The 16,275-nt window shown below is 44.1% G+C and overlaps 1 protein-coding gene across 1 annotated transcript in view; it reads left to right on the plus strand.

Annotated features, from left to right (window-relative positions):
* The first annotated feature begins 9,462 nt into the window (after positions 1-9,462).
* LOC115089681 (alpha-1-antitrypsin-like) overlaps positions 9,463-16,275 on the plus strand; it is a 93,713-nt gene continuing 86,900 nt past the window's right edge. Inside the window, exon 1 of the mRNA XM_029597877.1 lies at positions 9,463-9,567. The gene's annotated coding sequence lies outside the window, so the exon portion shown is untranslated. The remainder of the gene's footprint in view (positions 9,568-16,275) is intronic.

The following is a 16,275-nucleotide window of genomic DNA, read 5'->3' on the forward strand; positions in this document are numbered from 1 at the left end:
TGCCATTGGGCCTTTAAAGAGAGGCCCGGTGGCACGCGCATGCGCGCCTAGGGAGGCCTGGAGTCGGAGAATAGGTCGGCTGCGTCCCAGCCGCCACGTGGAGTCTCAAGAGCTGGGAGGAATGCGGCGGTAGCGGTTAGCCACAGCCGCGAGTTCACCAGGAGTGGAGAGCAGAGCATGACATGATGTGAGTAGGGTCGGCCGCGGCTGCCCGCAGCCAACAGTCATAACACTTGTATTTTATATTTACTAATTTCATTTATTTGCTGTTTTCTGTTCAGTAATTTTATTTTTATGACCACTCCAAATACTCCAAAATGCAGCCGCCAGAATTCTAACCGGTCATAAAAAAACGGACCACATCACACCTGTCCTAAAAGCACTCCACTGGTTACCCATTAACAAACGGATCGAGTTCAAAGTACTCTCCATCCTACACAAGACAATATACGGCAAGGAAGTTGAATGGCTAAATGCAGTAATCCAAATTCGCACACCAGAGCGTAACATGAAATCGGCAAATAAGGCCTTGTTATCAATACCCCCAGTCGCATCCACCAGACTTACTACGGTATGGGAGAGAGCGATTTCACTGGCTGGCCCGCTTACCAGAAAATTTGAGGACACAAAGCAATTTAAAACTATTCAGAAAACTCCTCAAAACTTGGCTATTCGAACAAGCATATAGAGAAGGCGAAGGCATAGGCTAAACTGCATTTCCACACTTTCCACCCTCACTTCATCATGTCACATTGCTTCCCATGACTATTCTTTTAAAAGCACTGATTATTATTATGCCCTACTAATGTTGGAATCTCTGTACCTGTGGTTCAGGGCGGGGTACAAAAAAAAAAAACAGACATAAAAGTCCTAAAATAAAAATATAAATTTTTTTATATATGGTCTGACAAACAAAAATATTAAACGTTTCAGAGAACATGTTGGCTAAGTAATGTCAAAAGTCAGTCTGAAAAAATAAGTTTTGAGGGCTCTTTGAAAGGACTTACTGTCTGTCAGACTTCTTAAATCTGTCGGAAGGGAGTTCCAAAGAATGGGGGCAGCAGCTGAAAAAGCCCTGTCCCTGGTCTCCTCAAGATGGGCAAGCTTTGCAGAGGGTATGTCCAGGAGACCTTGATTGGAGGAGCGCAGTGATTGGCTGTGTAAAGCTTCAACGTTGAGGAGATCCATGGGGAGGCAACATTGTTCAGTAAGTTGTGGATACTGATTGCTAATTTATATTGGATGCAATAGGAAAAATGGAAGCCGATGAAGAGATGGCAAAACAGGTCTAATATTTATTTATTTATTTATTTATTTATAGTTTTTCTATACCGGCATTCGTGATTAGAAACCACATCATGCCGGTTTACATATAACAAGGGGGTGGGAACAAATAACGGAACATAAACAAGTGCAAAGAGATCAAAAGTTACATTACAACAAGGGTCATATAACTGGGGAGAGAATAGAGTAAGATAACCGATCAGTTAGGATTAATTATTTACATTATATTATATATGTTCTCGAATGGATGTATTAATTATGTTTTACAATTATAATTGAAAATCACACTGCGAGCATTGTGTATTAAATGTTGTGATTCACCTTTAACGCCACAGGAGTGTTAAATAAAAATAAGTTGATACCAAAATCTGTAACAGGGTGGACAACCAGGAAGGAGTGGAAAACATGAGGAGGGATCTAGTGAAGCTCGAGGAATAATCTAAGGTCTGGCAGCTAAGATTTAATGCTAAAAAATGCAAAAACCCAAGGGAAAGATTCAGTATTGGAGGTGAAATTCTTCTAAGCAAAAAGCAAGAACAGGATCTAGGAGTAACTGTTTCTGATGAACTTAAGGTTGCTTAACAGATGAATAAAGTGACAGTAAAAGCCAGAAAGCTGCTTGGCAGTACAGGAGAGGAATGGTCAGCAGAAAAAGGGAGGTGATAGTGCCCCTGTATAGGTCCTTGGTGAGACCTCACTTGGAATTCTGGAGACTGCACCTTCAAAAGGATGTAAACAGGATGGAGTTGGTCCAGATGGTGGCTACTAAAATGGTCGGTGGTCTTCATTCTAAAGTATATGGGGATAGACTTAAAGATCTAAACATGTACTCCCTAAAGCAGCTGGTATGTCGCTGCCGCCGCTTCAGAATACCGAGCTCCCTGGTCTTCTGCTGATTTGGTTAAACTTCCCTCCCCCTCCTCTGTTCAATCCCGGGCGGAACGTAGTAGCAGAGCTGATTGCAGCAGGAAGCGGCCATCTAGAAAGAACATGTGAGGGGGGGGGGGGGGGGCGCGCAAGTGGTATGGCCTCCTTATCAGCATGGCCTGGAAGAGGAAGTAAAGTTAACCCGCACAGGAACAAGAGAAGGAGTAGTGCTGAGCCAAATTTGAAGAGACACAGCGTCAGCCCCCACGGCCCCAAGAAAGAGAGAGAGTCCCCTCGGCCACAGTGGCTAAATGAGGACAGGTTAAAGCTTCAAGCTGCTGCTGCTGCTACTGCTGCTGTTACTTGTGCTCCCAGGAGGAGAGAAACAGTGTCTCTGTATGCCTGAGTGAGACTGAGCACATGAAAGTGAGAGACAGCCTGAGTGAGTGTGCCTGAGTGAGACTGAGCAAATGAAAGTGAGAGACAGCCTGAGTGCATGTGCCTGTGTGAGACTGAGCACATGAAAGTGAGAGACAGCCTGAATGTGTGTGCCTGTGTGATACTGAGCATGAGTAAGAGACAACCTGTGTGAGACTGAGCGAGTGAGAGAGAGCCTGTGGTTGTGTTTGCCTGTGTGAGGCTGAGCATGTGAAAGTGAGAGACAGCATGTGTGTGTGCCTTTGTCTGTGTGAGACTGAGCATGAGAGAGTAAGAGACTGCCTGTATGTGTCTATGTGTGTGTGTGCGCACGCGCTTGTGTGAGACTGAGCACATGAATGAGAGACAGCCTGTATGAGACTGAGTATGTCTATTTATATATTCTGTTATTTTATTCTTTATAATAGTTTCCATGATTTTTCTTGGCACTAAAGTCAGGCTCACCGGTATTTAGTTTCCCGGATCACTTCTGGATCCCTTTTTAAATATTGTGGTTACATTGGCTACCTTCCAGTCTTCAGGTACAATGGATGATTTTAATGATAGGTTACAAATTACTTGTAATATGTCTGAAATTTCATTTTTTAGTTCTTTTAGAACCCTGGGATTTATTTATTTATTTATTTAATTCTTTTATATACCGACCTTCATGACGGGTGTTATATCAAATCGGTTTACATGGAACAAGGGGTAAACATTCTATCAACCATTTAACAGTAAAATAATCAGAGGAGGTAAAAAAAGTTACATATAACAAGGAGATCAAACTTGGGAATAGAAGAAAGAGAAGGAGATAAGGATAACCATTGTGATTAAAGGATTTCGCTATGTAAGATGTCAGGTAGGCTTGAGATGTAGAGTTCCGAAAGTGAATAGATTAAGGGAAAGCTTGGCTAAATAGCCAGGTTTTAAGTTTTTTTCGAAATGTTTGTAGGCAGGGTTCCTGTCTGAGGTCAGGAGGTAAATTGTTCCAAATAGTGGGTCCTGCTATCGAGAATGCTCGTTCTTTGGTTGCGGTGTGGTGTGAAGTTTTGTTAGGAGGTACATGGAGAGATCCTTTGTATGATTCTCTGATGGGTCTGGATGAGGAATGGAGTTTGAGGGGGAACTGGAGGTCCAACGGGTGTTGTTTGTGGATCATTTTGTGGATTATGGTAAGGGATTTGGGTAAGATTCTATAGTTTATTGGCAGCCAATGTAGGTTCTTTAAGATGGGGGAGATGTGCTCTCTGCGGTTTGTATTAGACAAGACTCTAGCTGCTGCATTCTGGAGCATCTGCAATGGTTTTGTGGAGGAGAGTGGAAGCCCCAGAAGGAGTGTGTTGTAGTAGTCAATCTTGGCAAAGAGCGTGGCTTGGAGGACAGTCCTGAAGTCATGTATACCATCCGGTCCAGGTGATTTGCTACTCTTCAGTTTTTTACTCTTCAGTTTGTCAATCTGGCCTACTATATCTTCCAAGTTCACCATGACTTGGATTAGTTCATCTGACTCGACACCTTTGAAAACCATCTTTATAACAGGTATCTCTCAAACATCCTCCTCAGTAAACACTGAAGCAAATAATCCATTTAATTTTCCGCGATGGTCTTATCTTCCTTAAGTGCCCCATTTAATCCCTCGATCATTTAACGGTCCAAGCAACTCCCTCGCAAGCTTCCTGCTTACAATGTATTTTAAAATGTATTTTAAAAAGTTTTTAGCATGAGTTTTTGCCTCTACAGCCAACTTCTTTTCAAATTCTCTTTTAGCCTATCTTATCAATTTTTTGCATTTAACTTGCCAATGGTTATACTTTTTCCTATTTTCATCAGATGGATCCTTCTTCCAATTTTTGAAGGTAGATCTTTTGGCTAAAATAGCCTCTTTCAAATCATCTTTTAACCATACCAGTGATCGCTTGACCTTCCTTCCATCTTTCTTAATTCATGGAATACAACTGGACTACACCTCTAAGATGTTTTTTTTAGTTTTTTTTTAACAATGTCTCAGCCTGTTGTACGCTCTTAACCTTTGTAGCTGCACCTTTCAGTTTTTTTCTAACTATTTTTCTCATTTTCTCCAAATTTCCCTTTTGAAAGTTTTGTGCTATAGCTGTGGATTTACTTATTGTCCCCCTTCCAGTCATTAATTCAATTTTATCATGTTATGAACACTATTGCCAAGCGGCCCCACCACTTTTAACTCTCTCACCAAATCCTGCACTCTACTAAGAATTAGATCTAAAATAACTTAACCTCTTGTCAGTGCCTGAACCAATTGCTCCCTAAATCTGTCATTTCATCCAAGAACTTTATCTCTCTACATGTCCTGATGTTACATTTACCCAGTCAATAATAGGGGTAATTGAAATCTCCCATTATTTCTGCATTACCAATTTGGTTAGCTTCCCTAATTTCTCTTAGCATTTCATCATCTAGCTCACCATTTTAGCCAGGTAGATGGTAGTATACTCCTAATGCTATACTCTTCTCCAACACACATGAGATTTCTGCTCATAAAGATTCAATTGTGCATTTAATCTCTTGCAGGATCCTTATGTCATCCTTATGTCATTCACACACTATATGCCCAAAACACTTTTACTCCAGAACCTCCAAAATTGTAAAACACACATCAAACTGTACAAAGGTAACTGGTATTCCTTTTATCAACAATCACAATGTAGAACCACATAAGCAAATCACTATTTCAGTTATTTATATATCTGTAGGACCTCTGATCTACATGAGTTTGTTAAGCATACAGACTCATTTGTGTAGTGTACAGGTCCAAATTGCTTTATTAGTCACGAGGTCAATTTTTAGAAATTTTTTAAATTTTTTAAATGTTCATTTTTCATAAAACGTTTATAGACCCAAACCGTCGTTAATCATTGTGTGCATCGCATATTGCACAAACCTTGGAACAGAGCCAAACTCTCTAAATATAAGACCACTTTGCAACACTTTCAATCGCTCAAAATGCTTTTCTATTGTAAATGTCCCAAAGGTATACTCATCTTTTCGAATGTCCCGACACGATCGTGTTTCGGACCGTCCTGGTCCTGCTTCAGGGGCAGTGGCTGATCCAGAGAAATTTTGGGTCTCCAGCGATGGCTTTCTTACAGTTCCATTTCATCTCACTTCGTTATGTCTACGGTCGGCATCCTCGACCGCCATTTTATCCAGAACATGGCGAATCTTCTGGTTTAAGTACGCAAGCCCGGACTACGGCTGCGCCAACCTCAGTCTTCTATTGAGTCGTCCTTTAATTTAAATGTCTTCTACCGGAAATAGAACTACGCTGGGTTGTAGGCTTCAATTACGTCATCCTCCATTTTAAATATTCACAACGGGACGGAAGATGTAGCAAGTTTTCAATTAGGTCATTAGATGGTATGCAGAACAGCGACAGGTAGTCTCCCATCAGGTCGGGAGTGAACGAAGCAATGAAAAAACAATACTTATGGAAGGACACAAACGTGCATATTTTGTATACCATACCTCTATGTCATCCCAGACATAAAGCGTCACCCCGACACCAAGTTGTTCCTCCCTATCATTGCGATATAGTTTGTACCCTGGTATGACACTATCCCATTGTTTATCCTCCTTCTACCATGTCTGTAAGATGCCAGTTATGTCTGGCTCATCATACACTGCTATACACTGTAACTCTCCTATCTCTCTCTGCATTGACATACAGACATTTCAAAGTATGTTGTTTTTTGGGTTTTTTTTTTTTTTTTTGCATTAACAGCCTACTTTTCAGTTGTCAGGGGATAATATGAAATCTTTTAGCTCAGTTGGTTCTTTACTTATAGGCACTTGGACTACTTTTGCTTTTATTGGAACCTCTCTGTTCAGATGCCCTAACTCTCCTGCTTCATTTAGTATTTTTCAAAGATACCTCCCTCTGACCCATGCACTGCTGAGCGACTATTGGCTTTCCTCTTTGTCCTAGTTTAAAATCTGCTCTTTCTCCTTTGTAAAGGTTTGTGCCAGCAGCTTTGTTCCACCCAGGAGTAACTGTAAAAGTGGCTGCAACATGATCTTTATAGGGTCAATGATATGCCATGTAGATTCCAAAGAGCTCTCGGTATCAAAGGTGCGAGAGAGGGGCATTGGCTCGTCTGTTCTTCTCAGCGGGACGGTAATGCAACTCAAAGACAAGCCAATTAAAAAACAATGACCAGCAGGTTAGTTGGGTGTTCAGTCTCCTAGCTTATGCTAGGTGCTCTAGTTTTTTTATAATCCAGATAGATAGTTACTGGATGCTTAGCTCCCTCTAGCAGGTTTCACCATTCTTCCAAGATTAGCTTGACTGTTAGTAACTTACCATTTCCAATACAATAATTTATCTCTGCTATAGAGAATTTTGTTGAAAATCAGGAGCACGTCACAAAGGTTCCATCATGGTTATGCTGGAGAAGGACAGTGCCTATCCCGAGGGTAGACACATCTACCTCCAAGATGAATGGCTTGCATGGATCTGGCTGGTGTAAGAATAGATCAAGGTTGAATTCCCTTTTGAGACACTCGAAGGCTTGAGTAGTGTCCGTAGTCCATTTTTTAGTGTCCATGCCCATTTTAGTTAGGGATGTGAAGGAAGCTCCCAAGGAGGGAGTAATCATGGATAAATTGCCTATAGTAATTGGCAAACCCCAGGAAGCAGTGTAATGCTTTGAGGCCCATGGGTCGGAACCATTCCAGTATAGCTTTTAATTTATCTGGGTCCATTTGGTGGCCTTGGCAAGAGATAATACATCTCAAGAAGGGTAATTTTTCCTGTTTGAAGGTACACGTCTGTAATTTGGTGTAGAGGTGGTGCTCTCATAAGCATTGCAGGACTTGTTTTAGGTTTGCTAATGGAGTTACAGGATCTTAGATAAGACGAGGATGTCATCTAAATACATGACTACGTGGGAATGGAGGAGGTTCTGAAATATTTTGTTCACCATGAACTGGAAGACTGCAGGAGCAATTCTTTTTCGTGAAAGCATTGAACCCTCAGTAATTGATATATGGGCGGAGGGAGCTATCCTTCTTTCCCATAAAGTAAAACCCAGCTCCTTTCAGGAACGTAGACAAGTGAATGTTCACCCTCTCCAGATTTTCATGGATATACTGAGACATGGCTTTAGTATCAGGGGCCAAAAATAGGTAGACCCTCCCTCCTGGGGGTATCTTGCCTGGGAAGGGATCTATGGGGCAATCATTTATTTATTTTTTATTTATTTAATGTTTTTTATAGATCGACATTCGTTGGGAACATCACATCGGTTTACAATGAACATGAATGCAGCGTAAAATGCTTTACAAGGAACTGAGATCAAACCAAATTAGAACTAAATTAGAACAGAAACTTTAAAAAACAGTGAACAAATATTACAATAACAAAGGTATTGCAACAGAATGGGGAGTTGCATTTCTAAGAGATCATTTGGGTGTTGATGTGTGATATAATAAAGAATAAGAAATTTCCAGGGTGAGGAGAAGTGGAAGAGGAATAAGAGAAGGCATTTAGATAAAAAGAATAGTATAGTGAGGCAAAGGATGTTTAAAGGGCGAGGGGGTAGCATGAAGAGGGAGAGTAGGGAGGAGGAAGATGTCAGGAGGGGGTAACGTTTGAAGATGTCAGGAGGGGTCAGAAACGTTTCAAGTATATGCCTGCTTGAATAACTAGGTCTTAAGTTTTTGTTTAAATTTTTTTGGACAGTGTTCTTGGCGTAGGTCGGTTGGCATATTATTCCATAGTGCAGGTCCAGCAATAGATAAGGCACGTTCTTTTGTGGTGGTGAGGTGTGTGAGTTTAGGTGATGGTGTGTGTAGTGTTGCCAGGTATTGAGTTCTGGTGGGTCTTGAGAGGGTGCGAAATAGTAAGGAATCTTTAAACCATTGCATGTTTTGATTATGTAGGGATTTGTGTATGATGGAGAGGGTCTTATAGTGGATCCGGGAAGAGATTGGGAGCCAGTGCAGTTCCTTGAGAATTGGGGTGATGTGTTCATTTTTGCGGGTGCTGGTGAGAATTCAGGCAGCAGCATTTTGTAGCATTTGGAGGGGGTAGGTTGTGTTTTTAGGAAGGCCTAGGAGGATGGTGTTGCAGTAGTCAATTTTCGAGAAAATGGTAGACTGTAGTACTGTACGGAAATCGTTGAGATATAGGAGGGGTTTTAGTTTTTTTAGGGTGTGAAGTTTGAAGTAGCAATCTTTTAGTATGGAGTTAATAAATTTTTTTAGATTAAGTTGGTTGTCCAGTATAACACCTAGGTCTCGTATATGTTGCAAGAAGGAAATTGTGGAGGGGGGGGGGGTGTAGGGGGAGGGGAAATTGATAGTGTTGTGTTGTGGTGATATTATCATGAGTTCTGTTTTGGATGCGTTGAGCGCAAGGTTGAAGTTGGTGAGGAGATTGTTGATTGAGAGGAGGGCCGATTCCCATGTATTAAGGGCTTTGGGTAAGGTATCAGTGACAGGTATGAGTATTTGTATGTCATCCGCATATATGAAGTGCGGAAGACCAAGCTCAGAGAGGAGGTGGCAGAGTGGTAGTAGGAATATGTTAAATAGGGTGGAGGACAAAAAGGAGCCTTGTGGAACACCTCGTGATAGGTCGATAGCCTTGGATTCACTGTTACCTATTTTAACTTTGTATTGTCTGTTGTTTAGGTAGGATTTGAACCAGCGAAGTGGGATACCAGTGATTCCAATTTCTGTGAGCCAGTCAATTAAAATGCTGTGGCTGATGGTGTCGAAGGCGGAGGATATATCTAGTAGTGCCAAAACTCCAGCCAGTCCCACTACAGGGCTCAGCCACCTGCTGACACAGTGGACCTAGCGGATCAGCTCGCTAGGTTGCGCCAATCATTCCTTGGCATTGATGTCCACCATTGCCAAGCTGTTTGCTGAGGCCATGGACCCAGAGGATCTGTCTGCTCTACAAACCATCCTTGGCATGGCTCAACGGATTCAGCAGCAATAGGTACCATGGATCAGGTAACTGAGGTTCTGGAGAGACTGCTGCTTGCATGGATGTTTTGACACTTGTTTGTTTGTTTATTTATTTATTTATTTATTTGAAATCTTTTCTATACTGTCGCTAAGTAACATACCATTGCAATGATTTACATATAGGCACATAAATTAATGTAAGTGGGTGCATACTATCGTACATTCTAACAGGTGCCACAAAAGGTTCAATTACAATAAATCGTTAAAGACAATCACTTGTTTAGTGAAGTAGGTCATGAGCAGGTGTACCTGTAAGATACTGTTCATGGGTAAAAATCATATATATAGGGGTAGATTTTAAAAGAAGCGCGATCAGCCTACTTTTGCTTGCGCATCAGACTCAAGCAAAAGTACGCTGGATTTTAGTAGATACGCGCGGAGCCGCGCGTATCCACTAAAATCCTGGATCGGCGCGCGCAAGGCTATCGATTTTGTATAGCCTGCGCGCGCCGAGCCGCGCTGCCTCCCCCCGTTCCCTCCAAGGCCGCTCCGAAATCGGAGCGGCCTCGGAGGGAACTTTCCTTTGCCCTCCCCTCACCTTACCCTCCCTTCCCCTACCTAACCCACCCACCCGGCCCTGTCTACACCCCCCCCTTACCTTTGTCGGGGGATTTACGCCTCCCGGAGGGAGACGTAAATCCCCGCGCGCCAGCGGGCCTGCTGCGCGCCGGGCCGCGACCTGGGGGCGGGTACGGAGGGCGCGGCCACGCCCCCGGGCCGTAGCCACGCCCCCGTACCCGCCCCCAAAACGCTGCCGACACGCCCCCGGAACGCCGCGACGACCGGGCCCGCCCCCCCAACACGCCCCCGACACGCCCCCCTCCGAGAACCCCGGGACTTACGCGAGTCCCGGGGCTCTGCGCGCGCCGGGAGGCCTATGTAAAATAGGCTTCCCGGCGCGCAGGGCCCTGCTCGCGTAAATCCGCCCGGTTTTGGGCGGATTTACGCGAACAGGGCTCTGAAAATCCGCCCCATAGTGTTTACAATTACGTTTGTGAGGTAGATTTCATAGATTATTGTGATGCACATTCTTAAAATAGTGCTGTGTGCTGGTGTTCTTCTTCTGCCTATTCCTGTATATTTTCATTCTCATTCTCCAGTCTCTTTATAAAATGCTTGTTTAAAAAGCCATGTTTTTAAACTTTTCTTAAAGGTTTTGAGATCTCTTTGCAACCCGATCTCTAGGGGCATTGTGTTCCAAAGTGTGGGGCCTGCTAAAGATAAGACCCTTTCTCTCACTTGAGTCACTCCTCCTCCTATAGTCCTGCTGCAGCCAGCCCTGACTCCTGCCCTAAGATCAGTTCTGCAGCTACTACCTCCACCATGATTCTTGTGGGGAGCCCACAGAGTATAGGGGCTTTATCACCCAATGTCAAATGCATTTCAATCTCCAAGCGATCCTCTTTCAACAAACAAGGCCAAGGTGACTTACATTCTGTCTCAATTGGGGGGTTCCACACTGGCTTGGGCCTCCCCTCTCTGGGAGAGCGATGACCCTCTCCTTGCCAATCTAGACCAGTTACTCTGTGAGTTCCGTCTCATAGTTGACAAACCCGGCTTAACCATAGCAGTGGCAACCGAACTTCTGCAGAGTCACCAAGGCTTCACGTCAGGGAGGAAGAATGTGGTTCAGTTCCGTACCCAAGCTTCAGAGCTCCAAAAGAGAGAATATTGTCTGAAGAACATCTTCCACCACGGCCTGCCACGGCCCATAAAGGATGAGCTAGCAAGACAGGATCTTACAGCCACCTTGGAGAGCCTCATCAGTCCAGCCATCAGGTTGGACCTCCGGTTCTGAGAATGAGTCCAGGACAGGGGCTCATCTCATCATCCTATCCATAGGTTGTCCAGTTCTCCATCTTCTGCAAGCTCCTCCAGAACCACCGTGACCACAGAGGAGTCTTTGCAAGTAGATTGTTGTATATTGTCTTCAGAGGAAAAACAGAGAAGGAAGTGGCATAATCTCTGTCTTGTTTGGGCAGGCCAGGGGCACTTCGCAGTTCGTTGTTTGGTTAAGCTTGAAAAACTCCAGGACCTAGGGCTGGTAGGAGAGGCTACTCTAAGTCAATCTAGTTCCTTTCCCCAAATCCTGCTTCCAATTTGCTCTTCCTAGAGGTCCTTCAACTGCGTGTGCAGGCATTTTTGAATACCGGTGCGGCCGGTAACTTCATTACAGAGAACTTCATGCGCCAGCACAGAATCCCCACCGTGCAACTGGAAATGTCTCTGGGTGCCCTTACCAGATTGCATCATCCTGATCACCTGGTTGCTCCAGATGCAAACGGACCTGCTCCATCAGAAGCAGATCTGCCTATATGTTCTGCCACAAGCAGTCAATGAAATCATATTGGACCTCCCATGGCTGATCCAACATCAACCCCACATCAACTGGGACATCTTGGGGATCTCCAGATGGGCCACTACTTGCCAGGTGTGCTGTTTAACCCAGATCTAATTGGCAACACCCTTTGCCTGACTCTCAGTTCCTGTGCTATATAGCCTGCAGCTACAGTACTCCTCGTATGCTATCATGTTCAGCAAGAAACAAGCCAAAACTCTTTCACCACATTGTACCTATGATTGCCCCTTAGACCCCCTCCCAGGCAAGATACCCCCAGGAGGGAGGGTCTTCCTATTTTTGGCCCCTGAGACTGAAGCCATGTCTCAGTATATCCATGAAAATCTGGAGAGGGTGAACATTCGCTTGTCTACGTTCCTGAAAGGAGCTGGGTTTTTCTTTATGGGAAAGAAGGACGTTCCCTCTGCCCATGTATCAATTACCGAGGGTTCAGTGCTATCACGAAAAAGAATTGCTTCCTGATATCATTCATCTCAGAGCTGTTTGACATGAGTGGTAGCAGGTAGCTCAGATGCTTTACCAAGCTTGATCTCCAGGGTGCATACAACCTGATTCGGATCAGACAGGGCGATGAGTGGAAGACACCAGGGACAGGCATTACGAGTATCTAGTGATGACCTTTGGCTTGTGTAATGCTCCTGCTGTATTCCAGTTCATGGTGAACAAAATATTTCAGAACCTCCTCCATTCCCACGTAGTCATGTATTTAGATGACATCCTTGCCTTATCTAAGATCTTGTAACTCCATCAGCAAACCTAAAGAAAGTCCTGCAGTGCTTCTGAGAGCACCACCTCTACACCAAATTACAGAAGTGTTCCTTCAAACGGGAAAAATTACCCTTCTTGAGATGTATTATCTCTTGCCAAAGCCACCAAATGGACCCAGATAAATTAAAAGCTATTCTGGAATGGTTCCGACCCATGGGCCTCAAAGCATTACACTGCTTCCTGGGGTTTGCTAATTAATATAGGCAATTTATCCATGATTACTCCTCCTTGGGAGCTACCTTCATATCCCTAACTAAAATGGGCATGGATACTAAGAAATGGACTACGGACACTACTCAAGCCTTCGAGTGTCTCAAAAGGGAATTCACCCTTGATCCATTCTAACACCAGCTGGATCCATGCAAGCCATTCATCTTGGAGGTAGATGTGTCTACCCTTGGGATAGGCACTGTCCTTCTCCAGCAAAACCATGATGGAACCTTGGTGACTTGCTCCTGATTTTCAACAAAATTCTCTAAAGCAGAGAAAAATTATTGTATTGGAAATGGTAAGTTACTAACAGTCAAGCTAATCTTGGAAGAATGGCGAAACCTGCTAGGGGGAGCTAAGCATCCAGTAACTATCTATCTGGATTTTAAAAAAGTAGAGAACCTAGCACAAGCTAGAAGACTGAACCCCCAACAAACCTGCTGGTGATTGTTTTTTATTTGGCTTGATTTTGAGTTGCAGTACCGTCCCGCTGAAAAGAACAGAGGAGCCAATGCCCTCTCTTGCACCTTTGATACTGAGGGCTCTTTGGAATCTACATGACATATCATTGAACTTATAAAGATCATGTTGCAGCCACTTTTACAGTTCCTCCCATCGGCAGGCGGAGCTGGCTGACTGACGGAGGCCGGCTGGAGCGTCGCCAATACCAGCCCTCGTTCCCTGCAGGTTAAGCCCTTGGATACCGGGGCCGGCTGGTCTTAGGTGGGCCTCCATCCGAGGTCTTCCCAGAAGTGATGTGAGAGTCAGCCAGGGGCCAGCAGTAGTGACTGAGATTGGAGAACAAGTCCAGACGAGGCAGAGTCCCAGAGACCCGGACACCAAGCGGAACTGGGAGCAAGACAGATGGCGTCCGAGTAAGAACAGGCCGAAACCTGAGAGGCCAAGTCCAGAATAGATTCAGCAGAGGCTTGGTAGAGCAGACTGTGATCAGGGCTGGCGGCAGGAGAGGAAGTGGCAAACGGACTCGGGTCAAACCAGGAGACAAGCAGAGGATGGTCAGGTGAAGCAAAGGTCAAACCAGGAGTCAAGTAGAAACGTAGTCAGACAAAGCAGAGGTCAAGCCAAGTATCAATCAGAAGCGTAGTCAGACAAAGCAGAGGTCAATCCAGGTATCAGTCAGTAACGAGACAAGCAGGGTAGACACGGAACTCAGGAACAGGAATGGGTACCACGAGCGAGGAATGACCAGGAATCAGGAACAAAGATGAAGCAGGAACAAACTGGGAACCAGGAACAAGCAACTAAGCACACGACAAGCGTGGAGACCTGTTGCCAAGGCCAGGAAGCACTGACTGGGCCTGGCCTTATATACCGGGACCCAGTAAAGTCATCATCTGGGGCCGCGGGGTGGATTCCTGCCGTGGCCCCTTTAAAGGTAGACCAGTTGCGCGCACAAGCGCGCCTAGGGAGACACATAGCACAAGATGATGGTGTCTCCCCGCAGACCACGCGGGGAGGCCCGCCGTGAAGCTGGGACATCCGCGGAAGAGCTGGGAGCAACGGAGGCAGCCCTGAGCACGGAGGCGGCTGCCCACGGCCGCAGGAGAGGTAGAACCAGGCGCTGGAGCAGGCAAACGGGGGTAAGTGGGCCCGACCACAGGCCTGCCGCTGCCGGCACATGCAACAGTATATCACAGACCGAATCATCAAATGTACCGATACAAATGAATTAATGATCTTAAGAAAACTACGTGATTCACCAATTAAAAATAATTTAAAATGTTTGTTTGCTGTTATCTTTACTTTAAAAGTGCAGTAACCCTGGAAACAAAGAATATATCGCAGAATAAAACTTCAGAAAGCGCTGCTGTGTTTTGGAAAAGTAACAGGTTTAAATGTCAGCAACGTGAACAGGTTCGGCAGCGTTTAAATGATCTGCAGTTACAAAAAAATAAGCAGATTTTCATTCTGTCATGCTGCTCATGCTCATGTTTTTAAGAAATGGAAGGAGCGGGGTACATTTCGATTTTCACATATATGGGAGCCTGGGGGGGATATCTTCTTTCCCTGTGCTGCGCGAGCGCCATCAACTTGAACCAAGGGATTTCTTCTCTTTCTTACAGATAAAGCATTTTATTTCCCAGCCCAGGATAAAAGAGGAGCTTACCTTGGGAAATCCTTCGTTTGAATCTATATGTATGCATGCAGGTAAAGAGGGTAAGCACATTTCACAAATATATGGGATGCTAGTAGGTGTTTTGTCCATACAGGCATCCCATATTGTCGCTTGGGAAAGGGATCTTCAGGAAAATTGGTCGGGGGAAGATTGGAAACGGCTTACTCATCACTTGGGGAGGGGCCTTATCTCTTCTCATCACAGAGAAAACGGCTGTAAAATGCTATATCGGTGGTATTTGACACCAGCTCGTCTCCGCCACATTCAACCTCATACATCAGGCCTCTGTTGGAAATTATGTCAAAGTCTGGGTACATTTTTTCACATGTGGTGGGAATGTTCCAAAGTACAATCTTTTTGGCAGGCGGTCTCACAATGGCTGACTTCCATATTTGGCAGGGCGGAATCCCTTTCACCTTCTCAAGCGTTGCTGAATAATGACATTCCAGACCACTCGAAATTTCACAATGCCTTTATTAAGTATGTAGTGACGGCCTCGAGGTGTGCTCTAGCTCGTTTATGGAAAGAACCTCAGATTCCTACCATCCAGGATATACAAAAACTTGTTTTACATATGCATACATTAGGGAAAATTACGGCTCATAAACATAAGAATGTTCCTAAATTCACTAAAGTATGAGAGGGCTATGAACAATGGTTATCAACCACTGCCCATTAACGATGCTTATCCACTTCATAATTCTTAGTTGGACTCTTCCGGATGCTGCTAGTTGGGATTCTGACGTATCCAGGAACCCTCTCTCCTACAGAAATGTAATGCGACTTTCTGTTCACACTTTGCAAGGTTCTCCTTTGATTATTATCATGCAGCTAATATCATCACGTGTATGGTTGTTTCACTATGATTTACCACTTTATTATACTATAATCTATTGTGTTAGTACAGGGATGGGAGGGTGGGAGGGAGGGATGGGACTGGCATTAACATATATTATTGGCACAGTCATATTTTGGTTCTGTTGTGGTATTTGTACAAAGCATTACTACTGACTATGATATGTATGATTAGTCCTGTTGTACCTGTTATGATTTCTGCTTATAAGTTGCCAATAAAGAAAAATTTACAAATTAAAAAAAAAAAAAGCAGATTTGTATGTCAGCGTTAGAAAGTGTCCCGATACATATTTATTTAATTTATTTATTTATTTATTTATTTATTTATTTAACAACTTTTAATATACCGACGTTCGTGAGGCAC

Source organism: Rhinatrema bivittatum, chromosome 4, assembly GCF_901001135.1.
Source record: "Rhinatrema bivittatum chromosome 4, aRhiBiv1.1, whole genome shotgun sequence".
Taxonomy (NCBI): domain Eukaryota; kingdom Metazoa; phylum Chordata; class Amphibia; order Gymnophiona; family Rhinatrematidae; genus Rhinatrema; species Rhinatrema bivittatum.